At 37.3% G+C, this 15,131-nt stretch overlaps 1 protein-coding gene and 1 pseudogene across 3 annotated transcripts in view; both read left to right on the top strand.

The window, feature by feature from the left end:
• The window catches only part of RAB6A (RAB6A, member RAS oncogene family), a 76,791-nt gene that overhangs the window by 13,632 nt on the left and 48,028 nt on the right, over positions 1-15,131 (top strand). The window lies entirely within an intron of this gene.
• On the top strand, positions 12,278-14,339 carry LOC114886659 (annotated as a pseudogene).

Raw genomic sequence — 15,131 nt, forward strand, 5'->3', positions numbered from 1 at the left:
AAAAAAAAAAAAAAAATATATATATATATATATATATATATATATATGTATGGCCTGCATAGATGGTCCTCTGTAGGCTCCACCCAGGGGCTTACTGTCAGCACCCTCTCATATATTCCTACCTATTTAATGCTCTCAGAGCTTTCAGAAATTGAAAGTAGTTCCTCTTCACAGAAAGACTGAGGAAGTTTAGTTTTATTTATTTTAAATTTTATTTTTTTATTTATTTATTTTTGGCTGTGTTGGGTCTTCATCGCTGCTCACAGGCTTTCTCTAGTTGCGGCGAGCGGGGGCTGCTCTTCATTGCGGTGCGTGGCCTTCTCGTTGCAGTGGCTTCTCTTGTTGCAGAGCATGGGCTCTACACACGTGGGCTTCAGTAGTTGTGGCACGAGGGCTCAGTAGTTGTGGCTCACAGGCTCTAGAGCACAGGCTCAGTAGTTGTGGCGCATGGGCTTAGTTAGTTGCTCCGTGGCATGTGGGATCTTCCCAGACCAGGGATCGAACCCATGTCCCCTGCATTGGCAGGTGGATTCTTAACCACTGCACCACCAGAGAAGCCCCCCTTTTTTAAAAAAAATTATTTATTTATTTTTGGCTGCATTGGGACATTTAGTTTTAAATAAAGCATTCCTTTTGTTCTTTCAAAATTCTTTAGTTGAACTTTCCTCTCCAAAATATTGTACATTTGTTTTCAAAATCTCTGATACTGCAATAATTAGTCTTCTATGTGAAAACAATCTAAATAGTTATTTCAACCTCAGTCTGATTGATATTATTCTAAATACTGTGATGATTTATTTTTATTTTTCAGAATTTTTTCATTTGTGCCTGGTTATGGCTTGAAGTGTGTTCTTCCCAAATTCGTATGTTGAAGTTTAACCTCTAGTACCTCAGATGCAACTGGTTAAGGTGAGGTCCTCCTGGGGTAGGATGGGCCACTATACAGTATGACTCGTGTCCTTAAAAAAAGGGGAAATTTGGACACAGATATACACAGAGAGAATGCCGTCTGAAGGTGAAGGCAGAGATCAGGGTGATGCTTCTGTACACCAAGGGTTGCCAAGGACTGCCAGCAAACCACCAGAAGCTAGGGAAGAGGCTTGGAACAGATTCTTTTCACAGCCCTCAGAAGGAACTAACTCTGCCAACACCTTGATTTTGGATTTGTAGCCTCCAGAACTGTGAGACAATAAATTTCTGTTGTTTAAACCAGTTTGTGGTACTTTGTTACAGCAGCTCTAGCAGACTAATACAGTGCTTAATATCACTTTGCAACCAAACATAGAAATATAGCACCTCCTGACAGCTGTAATGGTTAATGTGTATTTCCTGTCAAACTATCAATACTAGATATCAATTGACATTTGATTACTTAGTACAGATCAGACCCTGTTGTAAGTACTTTACAGTCTTAGCTAGTTTAACCCTTAAAACCAACTCCGTGAGATCTTTGGAGAAGTGGTTGATTTCAGGGCTGGGGCATGGAAAATACAAAATAAGCTGGAGAGTATTCTGGTGCCAGAAAATAAGGAAGTGTTTATGAAAGGATGGGGACATGTTGAAAGGGCACAGGAGCCAATGTGAAAGAGCGCCCAATAGGGAAAGTTGGAAATTTTTGAGCAACAAAATAAATAATGGTGATATTGGATTATAACCCACATAATTAAGGTGTTTCTGAATACTTATTTAAATAAATAAATAGATAAGAAAGGACTGTTCTTATAGTAAATAGAATGAGGGAAACAGAAAATCACCGTTGGAATACCACAGTGCTAATTGCTACAGGCGAGATCCATTTGATGAATGCTAAAATTAGAGGGCAAAATTTTGCGAAGACACAGGATATTTGAATAATCTCAAAGTATATTCCTCAAGATATTTATTATTTACAAGGGGAAAAACAGTAACTTATGGTAAAGAAACTCTGGCGATTGCCATAATCAAGTGATCAAGGTTAACATCACTAGGAATAAGACATTAATATGACATCATGTATTTCTTTTATGATGCACTGAGAAAGGCACATCAGTTCTGTGGTGGTCTTGTCAAAAATGTATGACCTCATTCTAATGAGAAAACATTAGACAAATCTAAATTGAGGGACATTACACAAAATAACTGACCAGTTTTCTTTACAAGTGTCAAGGTCGTAAAAACAGGAAAGACAGGAAATGTCACCGATGAGAGGAGACTAAGGAGGTTTGTAACTTTTCTGTAAAATAAAAAGTTGACATAGAAAACAAACTTATGGTTACCAAAGGGAAAAGGTGGGGAGGGATCATTTAGAAGTTTGGGAATAGCAGATACAAACTACTATATATGTAATAGATAAACAACAAGGTCCTATGGTATAGCACAGGGAACTATATTCAGTATCTTGTAATAAGCTATAATGGAAAAGAATGGAATGAATGGAAAAGAATGGAAAGAAACAACAACAAAATATATATATATATATATATATATATATATATATATATAAAACAGTCACTTTGCTGTATACCAGAAACTAACACAACATTGAAATCAAATATATTTCAATGAAAAAAAGTTGAAATATTCCTATAAGATAGGTACTACTGTTATTCTTACTTTACCATGAGGAAATTCAGGCACAGATAGGTTAAATAACTTGTCTCAGTAGTATATACAGTTAGTAACTGGCCAAACTTGGGTTTCAGCTCAACAGCCTGGTTCTAGAGCTCCACTACTAAAACGCTAAACTATACAACCTTTCCTTGATAAATTTTGTATAGGTAGAAGGTGTGCAGAAAGTACAGGATACTTTGGCGTTCCCAAAACCATAAGAGTGAAAAAACTAATCATCTCTGGAAAGTTGAGCTACATGAACTAAATGTTAGATAAGATTAAGTGTTTCTCAGGTATTTTGCTGTATTGGACTTTTGTAATTTATATGACAAAATTCTTAATACATGAAACTTACAGTTAAGTAGAGAGTAAGATAAATTAGTTTTAAAATTCAGTGGCTTTGAGGACTTCCCTGGTGGCTCAGTGGTTAAGAATCCACCTGCCAATGCAGGGGCACGGGTTCGATCCCTGGTCCAGGAAGATCCCACATGCCGTGGAGCAACTAAACCTGTGCGCCACAACTACTGAGCCTGCGCTCTAGAGCCCGTGAGCCACAACAACTGAGCCCATGTGCCACAACTACAGAAGCCCACGCTCCTAGAGCTCATGCTCTGCAACAAGAGAAGCCACCACAATGAGAAACCCGCACACCACAGCGAAGAGTAGCCCCTGCTCGTCAAAACTAGAGAAAAGCTGTGTGCAGCAACAAAGACCCTACGCAGCCAAAAATAAATAAATTAATTACAAAAAAGACAGTTTAAAAATTCAATGGCTTTGATAAAATTTGCTTTGTCGATGATTGTGTTACTGGCTGACACTTAATAAGAAGTAATAAGAATCACTTCACATGTTGCTTATACACAAGGAAAATCATAGGTTTGTTTAATCATGGAATTAAAATGTGACATTCAAATGAGAATTGTCCAGTCACATCAAGAAGGCAAAAGTACAACTGAAAAAAGTCTTTGGATTTGTAATATCTTACAGAAAAGATAATAGCTTGTTAATTTGCAATTCTAAGATCTGAACAATAAGAGAGGCTTAAGCTGAAACATAGTGAATTTTTTTTAACATCTTTATTGGAGTATAATTGCTTTACAATGGTGTGTTTCTGCTGTATAACAAAGTAAATCCGCTATACGTATACATATATCCCCATATCTCCTCCCTCTTGTATCTCCCTCCCTATCCTACCCCTCTAGATGGACACAAAGCACTGAGCTGATCTCCCTGTGCTATGAAACATAGTGAATTTAAGTCATATATATGGAAGAATTTCCTGACTGAAAAGGTTGTAGAAATATTAAGAGTGGGTTATGAAATCACCTGGAGATAATTTCCTTTTTTAAACAGAGAAGTGATTTCCTGGAAGAGCTAGGCATACTCAGAACCAGGAGTATACCTACAATACTTAACAGATTTCTATTTTGTGTTGTATAGAACCATATTTGTTGATAATTAAATATTCTTGTTAGTTTTGGTTGGTCTTCCTTGCCTCAATATATGCTTCCTTTTATCAGAACTTCTTGATGACTGACTGAATAAATTTATATAATACAGAATAAATTGTATGGCATGGGTTGGGAGTGGGATAGGAAGAAAAGTATTAGAACATAATGCTGTATGAAGTTTTGTGTGTATGGTGGCACAGGAGTATTAAGGACAAATGTTAAAATATTGTTGGAAGAAAAATGAATAGCCACAATGTTCAGGATAAGATTAGTTAGGCTTTGATTGAAATGGTCATTTAAATTGCCTTTATATAGGAGGATATAAAGAATGTACTATTAGGGATTTTGAAAACTATTTTGGAGAAATAAGCTTAGCTGAAGAGATTTGAATGAATACAGAAGAAATGCAAATACAGAAGGAATGCTGTTTTAAAATTAGATATGTCTAATCTTTCTATGAAAAGGAGCTATTTTAATTTCCGGAAACTGAATAGCTTCCAGAAGCTATTGATCATAAATGGGTAGTAATATATGAAAGGGTGCTAAAATATGTCTTTGGACAATGTAAAAGAGCCACCTAAGTGGACTATAAGTGGACTATACTCTTTCTCTGGAGTTTTGGGTTACCCTCAATACAAGGAAGATACAACAACTTGAATGCTGACCAGATGAGAGAGACATTGAGATCCTGATCTACTATTTGGAGAGTCTGTCTTTTTTTTTTTTTTTTTTTAATTCACTCATGCATGCATGCATGTATGCTGTGGGTCTTAGTTGCGGCCTGTGGGATCTTTTTTTTGTTGTTGCGGCATGTGGACTTTGGGGCATGCATGCAGGATCTAGTTCCCCAACTAGGGATCGAACCCCGGCCCCCTGCATTGGGAGTGCAAAGTCTTACTCACTGGACCACCAGGGAAGTCCCTGGAGATTCTGTCTTTAAAACAAAACAAAACAAAAACTACCTTGAACTAAAATATTAGAGAATTTATCCTCTATACCTAAATGTTATATACTTGTAAGGTATATGTATTGCCAGTTTTAAACCCCATGAGAGCAAAGACTTTATTTATTGTAATTTTTAAAAAATTGGTGTGCTGGGGCTTCCTTGGTGGCGTAGTGGTTGAGAGTCTGCCTGCCGATGCAGGGGACACGGGTTCGTGTCCCGGTCCAGGAAGATGCCACATGCCGCCGAGCGGCTGGGCCCGTGAGCCATGGCCGCTGAACCTGCGCGTCCAGAGCTTGTGCTCTGCAGTGGGAGAGGCCACAACAGTGAGAGGCCCGCGTACCGCAAAAAAAAAAAAAAAAATTGGTATGCTGGAAAATGTGTTTTACTAGAGTTGAAAGGAGGGTATTTTCGAGCTTTGTTTTTCTTTCTTGGGTTTTTAGTTTTGATTACTTCATTATTGTATTATTGAGAAATGTTTCTCCAAAGTCAAAACTTATTTGCTTAAATTTTGCTGTAGAAAAGTTAAGGTGCATATTAAAGAAACTACACTCACAGTTCAGAGAAAGACTTTTAATCCGTAACACAGACACTATGATAGTCTTAAACTGTTGCTTCGTCCTCCTTCAAAGCATGTGTCCTTTATTCTCCATGAAGAAAAACAAAAGGTGTATTTTTTTTTTGAACAGACCAACCTATGATTGCTTGCTTTTTTCACTCTTAATGACAATTTTTAATGAACAGAAAATGTTAGTTTTAATGTAGATATATGTATCAGTCTATAAAAATCTGATTTTTATGTCCCATTTTAAGAAGTTTTTCCATAGCCTGAGTAATGAAGATGGTCTCCCCTATTATATTTTAGAAATTTTGTTTTTTTGTGTGTGTTTTGTTTTGCTTTGTCTTTCACATTTAGGTTTATAATCCAACTGAAATTTATCTTTATGTGTACTATGAAATAGATGTCAGGTTTAATTTTTTTCAGTATGGATATGTAATTATCCGAGCATCATGTATTTAAAAACATTTCTTTTCCTCAGTGCTCTGCCATATCGGTTTTATAATGACCAACTGTCTATAAATTCATTGACCTGGTTCTGGAATTTCTATTCTGCTAATTGCTTAGTCTACCCTTGCAACAATACAAAACTTACTATAACTTAATATAAAAATTACTGATTTACCAGAGAGCAAATCCTCCCACCTTATTGGGTTTTTTTGTTTGTTTTGGGGTTTTTTTGCGGTATGTGGGCCTCTCACTGTTGTGTCCTCTTGCGTTGCGGAGCACAGGCTCCGGACGTGCAGGCTCAGCGGCCATGGCTCACAGGCCCAGCTGCTCCGCGGCATGTGGGATCCTCCCAGATCGGGGCACGAACCTGTGTCCCCTGCATCGGCAGGCGGACTCTCAACCACTGCGCCACCAGGGAAGCCCCTCCCACCTTATTCTTTTTATTTAAGGGTGGCTTGGCAATTCTGGCCTTTTGCAACCCTGGGGAAGGTTTTTTTTTTTGGGGGGTGGGGAGGAAAGTTTTTTAAATAGAGCTTCAATTTCTTTAAGATTTTCTTTTTTCTTTCTTATTTTTCTAGGACTTTGTACATTTCATCTACTGTTTCAAATTTATTAGTGCATATTACTCATGTTTTTATGTCTGCAGGATCTGTAATCATGCTTCATTAATTTCTAATACTGGTTATCTGTACCTTTCATTTCTTCTTGGTAAGACTTCCTGGAGGTTTATAAATTTAATAGTTTTTTGTTCAAAGAACTTAAACAGGCCTTGTTGACTCTCAATTGTGTGTTTTCTGTTTTATTTCTGCTCTTTATTTCCTTTCTTATAGTTTCTTTGGTTTATTTTGCTGGTCTTTTCCAACTTCTTGAGAGAGGGATATATAGCTCATGTTTAGTTTTTTTTTTTTCCCCCTAATATATGCTCATATAAGAGTGTGTGTGTGTGTGTGTGTGTGTAATTGTATAAATTTCCCTTTAAGTACTATTATAGTAGTGTTTTGGAGATTTGCTCTGCAGTATTTTTGTCATTGAGTACAAAACGCTTTCTACTTTCTATTTTGATTTCTCCTTTGATTCATTGGTTATAAGAAGTATATTATTTCAAAACACTTGGGGACTTTCTAGTTTTCTTTATATTTTTGATTTCTACTTTAATTGTACTGTGTTCAGAGAATATATTTTCACTGTTTTTAATTTTCTTGAGACTTTATGGTCCATATGTTATGTCCGTTTTAATAAATATTCCCTTTGTGCCTGAAAAGAATGAATTTGTTAGGTGCAGAATTCAATATATGATCACTAGATCAGTTTTGTTAATCAAGTGGTTCAAATATTATGTGTTTTTATCAAATTTTTGTCTATTTTGTTATTGAGAGAGGTATGTTAAAATTTCCCGTGGTGATTGTGGCTCTGTATATGTATCCTTGTAGTTTTTCCATTTTTAACTTAAAGGTTTTTGAGACTTTTTTTCTGGCCACACCGCATGGCATGCAGGATCTTAGTTCCCCAACCAGGGATCAAACCCGTGCCCCCTGCAGTGGAAGCGCAGATTCTTAGCCACTGGACGTCCAGGGAAGTCCCTGGAATTGTTATTGTGTTCTTGGTGACTTCAACCTTTTCTCGTCATCAAGTGTTCCACTATTTCTAGTAATGCTTTTTGCCGTAAAGTTTACTTTGCGGAGCACAGGCTCCGGACACGCAGGCTCAGCGGCCATGGCTCACGGGCCTAGCTGCTCCGCGGCATGTGGGATCTTCCCGGACCGGGGCACGAACCCATATCCCCTGCATCGGCAGGCGGACTCTCAACCACTGCGCCACCAGGGAAGCCCAAAGTTTACTTTGATGTTAGTATAGGTATACCATCTTTCTTTTGGCTAATGTTTTCATAGTATTTATATTTTTCTATCCTTTTTAATTAATTAATTTATTTTGGCTGCCCTGCCTGGCATATGGGGATCTTAGTTCCCTGGCCTACCCGTGTCTCCTGCATTGGCAGGCAGATTCTTAACCACTGCGCCACCAGGGAAGTCCCTCTATCTTTTTACTTTCAACATTTTTGTATTCTTATGTTTCAGATGTGGCTTAGTAGTCATCTAGTTAAGTTTTGTGTTTGTCCAGTCTGATAATTGTTTTTAAAATTGGAACATTAGTACATTTACATTTAATATAATTATATATTTGGATTTAAAATAAATCTGCCATCTTCTCAATGTGCTTTCTTTTTGTCCTGAGTGTTTCTTTTTCTCTTCTTGTGTTATTTGAATTTGTAGTGTTTTAAAAAAGTATTCCATATTCTTTATTAATTGGGAAGTTATACAATTTTCTTTTCTTTTTCTTTTTGTGATTAGCCCAGAAGTTGTGGCATGCAGCCATGACTTACAAAAGTTTACAGGTAATTGATTCCTTTACACTTCTGGGCAGTGCAGGGACCTTGGCAGTCTAATTCTACTTACCATTCTTCCTTCTGACTTGACTTACTATGTGTACTTCAAGTGTGTGTGTGTGTGTGTGTGTGTGTGTGTGTGTGTGTGTGTAAAACCCCATAAGATGTTACTATTTCAGACAGTGATTATTTAGATTTTATTTTTACAAGGAAAACTTTTTATTGAAGTGTAACATATAGAAAAGCATATGAATCTTAAGTGTACAGCTTGAATGAGAAAAATTGCTAGTTATATTGACCTGAATATTCCCATCGTTACAAAATTATTTCTTACATTAATTAGTAAATTTGGCCTTCTGGTTCTAAAACCTCAGTTCACTGAGTTTTATCATAAGTGTGCCCTTGTGAGCTATATCTACTTTCATTTGTCCAAGAATGCAGACTCTGGACAACCTTAGTGAATACTGTCTACTTGATGGTTTCTTTCATTGATTATTTCATTTAGTGCTAGGCAGGGACCAACATTGAGTGTAGCCATGAACAAGATAGATGAAGTTCCTATTCTACAGCTTATCATTTGTAAGTTGGGAGAGGTAAACTAGTAAATAAATGCACAAACAAGATAATATGAGTTAAGTTCCTTATATTGCCATTTTTTTCTTATTTTTCCCTGTAAGAATTGGATCATGCTTTTCTACACTTAGACTTAAAAAGTTTTTGAGTAAAGTTAATGCTGGAAAAGCTAGTCTTATGCTAGTACTTATTTTGAACTTCCCACTGAACTGTTCTTTGAGGGTACAGATTATTTCCAAGTCATCTTTTTAAAAACATTTTTTTTATTGAAGTATAGTTGATTTGTGTTAGTTTCTGGTGTATAGCAAAGTGATTCAGTATATATATGTATGCATGTATGTATGTATATATATTCTTTTCCATATGGTTTATTACAGGATATTGAATATAGTTCCCTGTGCTATACAATAGGAGCTACTTACTTATTTCTTTACGATTGCATTGGGTGTTCGTTGCTGCATGCGGGCTTACTCTAGTTGGGGTGAGCGGGGGCTGCTCTTTCTTGCGGTGTGTGGGCTTCGCATTGAGGTGGCTTCTCGTTGCGGAGCAGGGGCTCTAGGCGTGCAGGCTTGAGTAGTTGTGGCTTGCAGGCTCAGTAGTTGTGGCTTGTGGGGTCTAGAACACAGGCTCAGTATTTGTGGCGCACGGGCTTAGTTGCTTCGCGGCGTGTGGGATCTTCCTGGACCAGGGATTGAACCCATGTCCCCTGCATTGGTAGGCGGATTCTTAACCACTGCGCCACCAGGGAAGTCCCTAGGACCTTTTTGTTTATTTTATATATAGTAATTTGTATCTGCTAATCCCAAACTCCTAATTTATTCCTCCCCCAGCCCCCTTTCCCCTTTGATAACCATAAGCTTGTCTTCTAAGTCTGTGAGTCTGTTTCTGTTTTGGAAATAAGTTCATTTGTATCATATTTTAGATTCAACATATAAGTGATATCATTTGGTATTTGTCTTTCTCTTTCTGACTTACTTCACTTACTTAGCATGATAGGTCCATCCATGTTGCTGTAAATGGCATTATTTCATTCTTTTTGATGACTGAGTAGTATTCCATTGTGTATATATACCACATCTTCTTTATCCATTCATCTGTTGATGGACATTTAGGTTGCTTCCATGTCTTGACTAGTGCTGCAATGAACATTGGGATGCATGTATCTTTTTTAATTAGTCCAACTCGTCACTTTATCCTTAAGATACATTCATAGATGAATGTTAACTTTGTTGTAGGAATAAAATAAAAGCCCTGCTGCTATCTAAAATACTTCTAGAAATACAATCTTAGGCTGAAAGTATTTTATTTTATTTTTTTGTCACCCTGCATGCCTTGCGGGAATCTCAGTTCCCTGAACAGGGATTGAACCCGGGCCATGGCAGTGAAAGCCTGGAATCCTAACCACTAGGCCACCAGGGAGCTTGGCTGAAAGTAGTTTTGAGAGGTAATTTAGTTTTTCTCTCCTCCAGGCAGAACCACATCTGATACTGAATCTATAAGTTCATAATGTAACCAGGAAAGAAAAGTTGCACAAAACTGGTTTACATGAGCAAAATCTCAGGCTCCAAGGAACCTGTTATGCTTGAAGAATAACCAATAGCTTTCTATCATTGTCAGATGGTATTTGTGTTTGGCAAGGTTAGGAGATGAGACTAGAAAGGCTCAGCTCAAGTTTGAATGCCTGCTAAGGATCTTTAGCTTATGGAGACTGGGGAGCCTTGGAATGTTTATAAATTGTTGAAACATACCTCTGGCAGTATAGAGGATGGACACTTTGTTTGCACAGTGCTTTATTCTCTCGTTCACCCTCTTTCAGTGGTTGTAAACTCCTTTGCGTTCAAGGCCTTACTTACATTTGTTTTTCATTCTCATCCTCCAACCGCCTTGTTTCCTAGCACTTGGAAGTTTTGGAATGAAGTGAGAAATAGTAGCCATCCAAGCATTAATATATTTGTTTATGTTTTATTCATCTTTGATAAGCGTAGCCAGTGGGTCATTACCTTTATGTGAATATCTTTTCTGTCTTCACGTTTTGTGTAGTCAAATATTTTTTGTTTTTACTTTGGATGTCTCCATTTCATCATCCTGGAAACTCATATCATAGGTCTGATGCCTTTAACATAAATATTATTATAAAGAAATACAGCATATTTATTAAAAAACAACTTTTGAGCCATAGATGTGAAATTACTTATTCAGCAAATATTTTATACAACCAAATTCATTCTCCCCATTTTTGAGTGTAATTGTACAAGTGTAGTTGTAGTTCTCTTCTTTTTTTTTTAATCATCTTTATTGGAGTATGATTGCTTTACAATGGTTTGTTAGTTTCTGCTTTATAACAAAGTGAATCAGCTCTACATATACATATATCCCCATATCTTCTCCCTCTTGCATCTCCCTCCCATCCTCCCTTTCCCACTCCTCTAGGTAGTCACAAAGCACCGGGCTGATCTCCTGTGCTATGTGGCTGCTTCTCACTAGCTATCTGTTTTACATTTGGTAGTGTATATATGTCCATGTCACTCTCACTTCATCCCAGCTTACCCTTCCCCCTCCATGTGTCATCAAGTCCATTCTCTACGTCTGCTTCTTTATTTCTGTCCTACCCCTAGGTTCCTCAGAACCTTTTTTTTTTAGATTCCATATATATGTGTTAGCATACGGTATTTGTTTTTCTCTTTCTGACTGACTTCACTCTGTATGACAGAATCTAGGTCCATCCACCTCACTACAAATAACTCAATTTCATTTCTTTTTATGGCTGAGTAATATTCCATTTCTTCCTTTTTTTTTTTAAGCTTTAGGAAAAATGAAATCTTTATTCAATTTAGGTCTTTAGAGAAAGGCTACTAGCTTTATGGAACTTCAGTGTTGTTGACTAGGTTTGCTACATTGGAGTAGTGTGAGCTTGGTTTAATTGATTTTCTGTTTTGCTGTAGAATTGCATCACCTAGATGAGACATCTTGGCTGTGATATTGCAGTGAGTTTTGCTTGCAGCTGAGCTTTTTTGCTATGGTCCCTAGGTACCTTTTTCAGGTGTCTTCATTACCATGATGGACTACAGATAGTGTTGTTTTTGTGTGTTTGCTTGTTGTATTTTTATGCTTAACTTCTAACTAAAATCATAGCATCTGATTTAAGGTACTGTTATTATCATAGCACATTAATCTTTTATAATGGCTTATTTTTGTGGGGAAAAATTAGAATATATAAATATCTTGTTGTCTGTTTCAGTATTATCTGACCAATATAACTGACCAAATTATGAAGCAGTTCATAAATGTTCATTTATATAGGTTGTAGAATAATTGAGACTTCTCCTTTTATGCAAACATTAGTCTTATAATCTTTGAATCCTAAGTATTCTTGAAGAGTATATTATGTGAGGAATTACTTTACCACTTACAGAAGTTATCTCTTAAATTAGTATACCTTGGTCTTCTAGAAGCCCAATAATTAGTTCCTCTAATCTTTAATTAATCAGCCCCTTTTTTAGTTATCTTTGGTGCTCCAGTATTAAAATTATTATACATAGTAAAATTTACCATTTTAACTTATTTCTATGTGTACAGTTCAGTGGCATTAAGTATTTCACATTGTACAATAATCACCACAATGGATTTTATTTATCTATCTATTTATTTATTTATGGCTGTGTTGGGTCTTCGTTGATGTGCGCGGGCTTTCTCTACTTGTGAGCGGGGGTTACTCTTCATTGTGGTGCGCAGGCTTCTCATTGCAGTGGCATCTGTTGTGGAGCACGGGCTCTAGGCATCCCTTTCATTGGCAGGAGGATTCATAACCACTGAGTCACCAGGGAAATCCATGATAGATTTTTAATAACAGCTTTATTGAGATGAAATCATACATCACACAGCCCTTTTTTCCATGGAATCTGAGGGAGCTCTCGCAGATTTTGATTTCCCACTCTAGGACTCGTATCTAGATCACCATGGTGACTGAACAGAGGTTGATGAGAGCTATTAGAGTTTTTTAATTTGTGGACCAGAAGTGATGAAACTCCAGTCGGATGTTGCCATATCGATTCCAAAAGACCATCAGGTTCTAATCAAAGTCCATGCGTGTAGTGTAAACCCAGTGGACACACAAATTCACTCTGGTACCTACAGTAGAAAACCACTTCCATCTTATATTCCTGGATTAGATGTCGCTGGGATAACAGAAGCTGTTGGAGAAAGTGTATCTGCTTTCAAGAAAGGTGACAGAGTTTTCACTACCAGCATGATCTCTGGGGGCTACGCAGAGTATGCTCTGGCAGCCAATTACCCTGTTTACACACTGCCGGAAAAACTGGACTTTAAACAAGGAGCTGCCATCAGTATCCCGTATTTTACTGCTTATTGAGCTCTGCTCCACAGTGCCTGTGTGAAAGCTGGAGAAAGTGTTCTGGTTCATGGAGCTAGTGGAGGAGTTGGGATAGCAGCATGCCAGACTGCTAGAGCTTATGGCTTAAAAGTTTTGGGCACAGCTGGTACTGAGGAAGGACAAAACACTGTTTTGCAAAATGGGGCCCACGAAGTGTTTAATCACAAAGAAACTGATTATATTGATAAAATTAAGAAATCTTTTGGTGAAAAGGAGTTGATGTGATTATTGAAATGTTAGCTAATGTAAATCTTAGCAATGATTTGAATCTTTGTCACATGGAGGACGAGTAATAGTTGTTGGCAGCAGAGGTCCTGTTGAAATAAACCCACGGGAGACATCATGGCAAAGGAATCTAGCATAATACGAGTTGCTCTCTATATATCCACCAAGGAGGAATTTCAGCAGTTTGCAGCAGCCCTTCAAGCCAGAATGGAAATTGGTTGGTTGAGACCAGTATTAGGTCCTCAGATTCCATTGGAGAAGGTGGCCCATGAAGATGATATTCAAAGCAGTGGGGCTACTGGAAAAATAATTCTTCTCTTAAAATGATTAATCATTTCATAGATTTCCTATGGAGTTAGAGGTCTCTTACCTCAGTTTTATGTATACTACATTTGCTTTAATTAGTATTCATTTGATTCGGTGAGTTTCTTATATTTAAAAAAAAGATTTATAAGGGCTTCCCTGGTGGCGCAGTGGTTGAGAGTCCGCCTGCCGATGCAGGGCACACGGGTTCGTGCCCCGGTCTGGGAAGATCCCACATGCTGCGGAGCGGCTGGGCCCGTGAGCCATGGCCGCTGAGCCTGCGGAGCGGCTGGGCCCGTGAGCCATGGCCGCTGAGCCTGCGCGTCCGGAGCCTGTGCTCCGCAACGCGAGAGACCACAACAGTGAGAGGCCCACGTACCGCAAAAAAAAAAAAAAAGATTTAGAGCTCATAGACTTTGGAGTGCAATTTATTTTATAGCTGGCAATAAAGAATATTGCCTTCTACCTCTCATCAAGGAATTATTATAGTAGGAAATAGAATGTTAGTGGTCACTTGGCATTGGAGTATATTACAGAAATTCCTGATACTTGATCATTAATTCCATACTTTGACTCAAACATGCTAATTCAAAATAAGACTGGTTGATTTCCAAGCCTACTTCTTATAAAGGTTCTTTAGTCTCTGATTAGCCGAGAACTATATTGGACTTTGAAGATTTTCTGGACTAAACGAGACCCCATTTCCAAACTAGTCTCATCTAGATCTATAAGTCTCAGAAGGGCAAGATAAACAATGTCTAGATAAATTTGTTAGTTTTCCAATATTTCCCAATGTATTAATGACATTCACTAGTTTAAAGATTGATTACCAATGATCCATATATTCTGAGGACAGCAGCCTTATCTTTGGTATAATATGATACTAGGTACAATTTCCAAATAGATACTTATTGATTGATTAAACTTCAAAGTAGATTTAGAATTATCTGTTTATGTGATGGGGATCATATATTTTTATTTAAATTTATAAACAAAATTAACACATTAAGAATGATCTGCTTTTGTTATAACATGGTAACTGCAATAAATTCTAGAGGAAATTAAAAATTTTTTTAAATAATCATATACAATTCACTCATTTAAAGTGTACAATTCAGTAGTTTTTAGTATATTCACAGAGTTGTGCAACCATCACCAGTATCACTGATGAACAGAGAGAGATGCAAAAATCCTCAACAAAATACTAGCAAAAGAAATCCAACAATGTATTAAAAGGATCATAACCATGATCAAGTGTGATTTAT

Source organism: Monodon monoceros, unplaced genomic scaffold, assembly GCF_005190385.1.
Source record: "Monodon monoceros isolate NGI ecotype Baffin Bay Population unplaced genomic scaffold, NGI_Narwhal_1 Super_Scaffold_7, whole genome shotgun sequence".
NCBI classification, from domain to species: Eukaryota; Metazoa; Chordata; class Mammalia; order Artiodactyla; family Monodontidae; genus Monodon; species Monodon monoceros.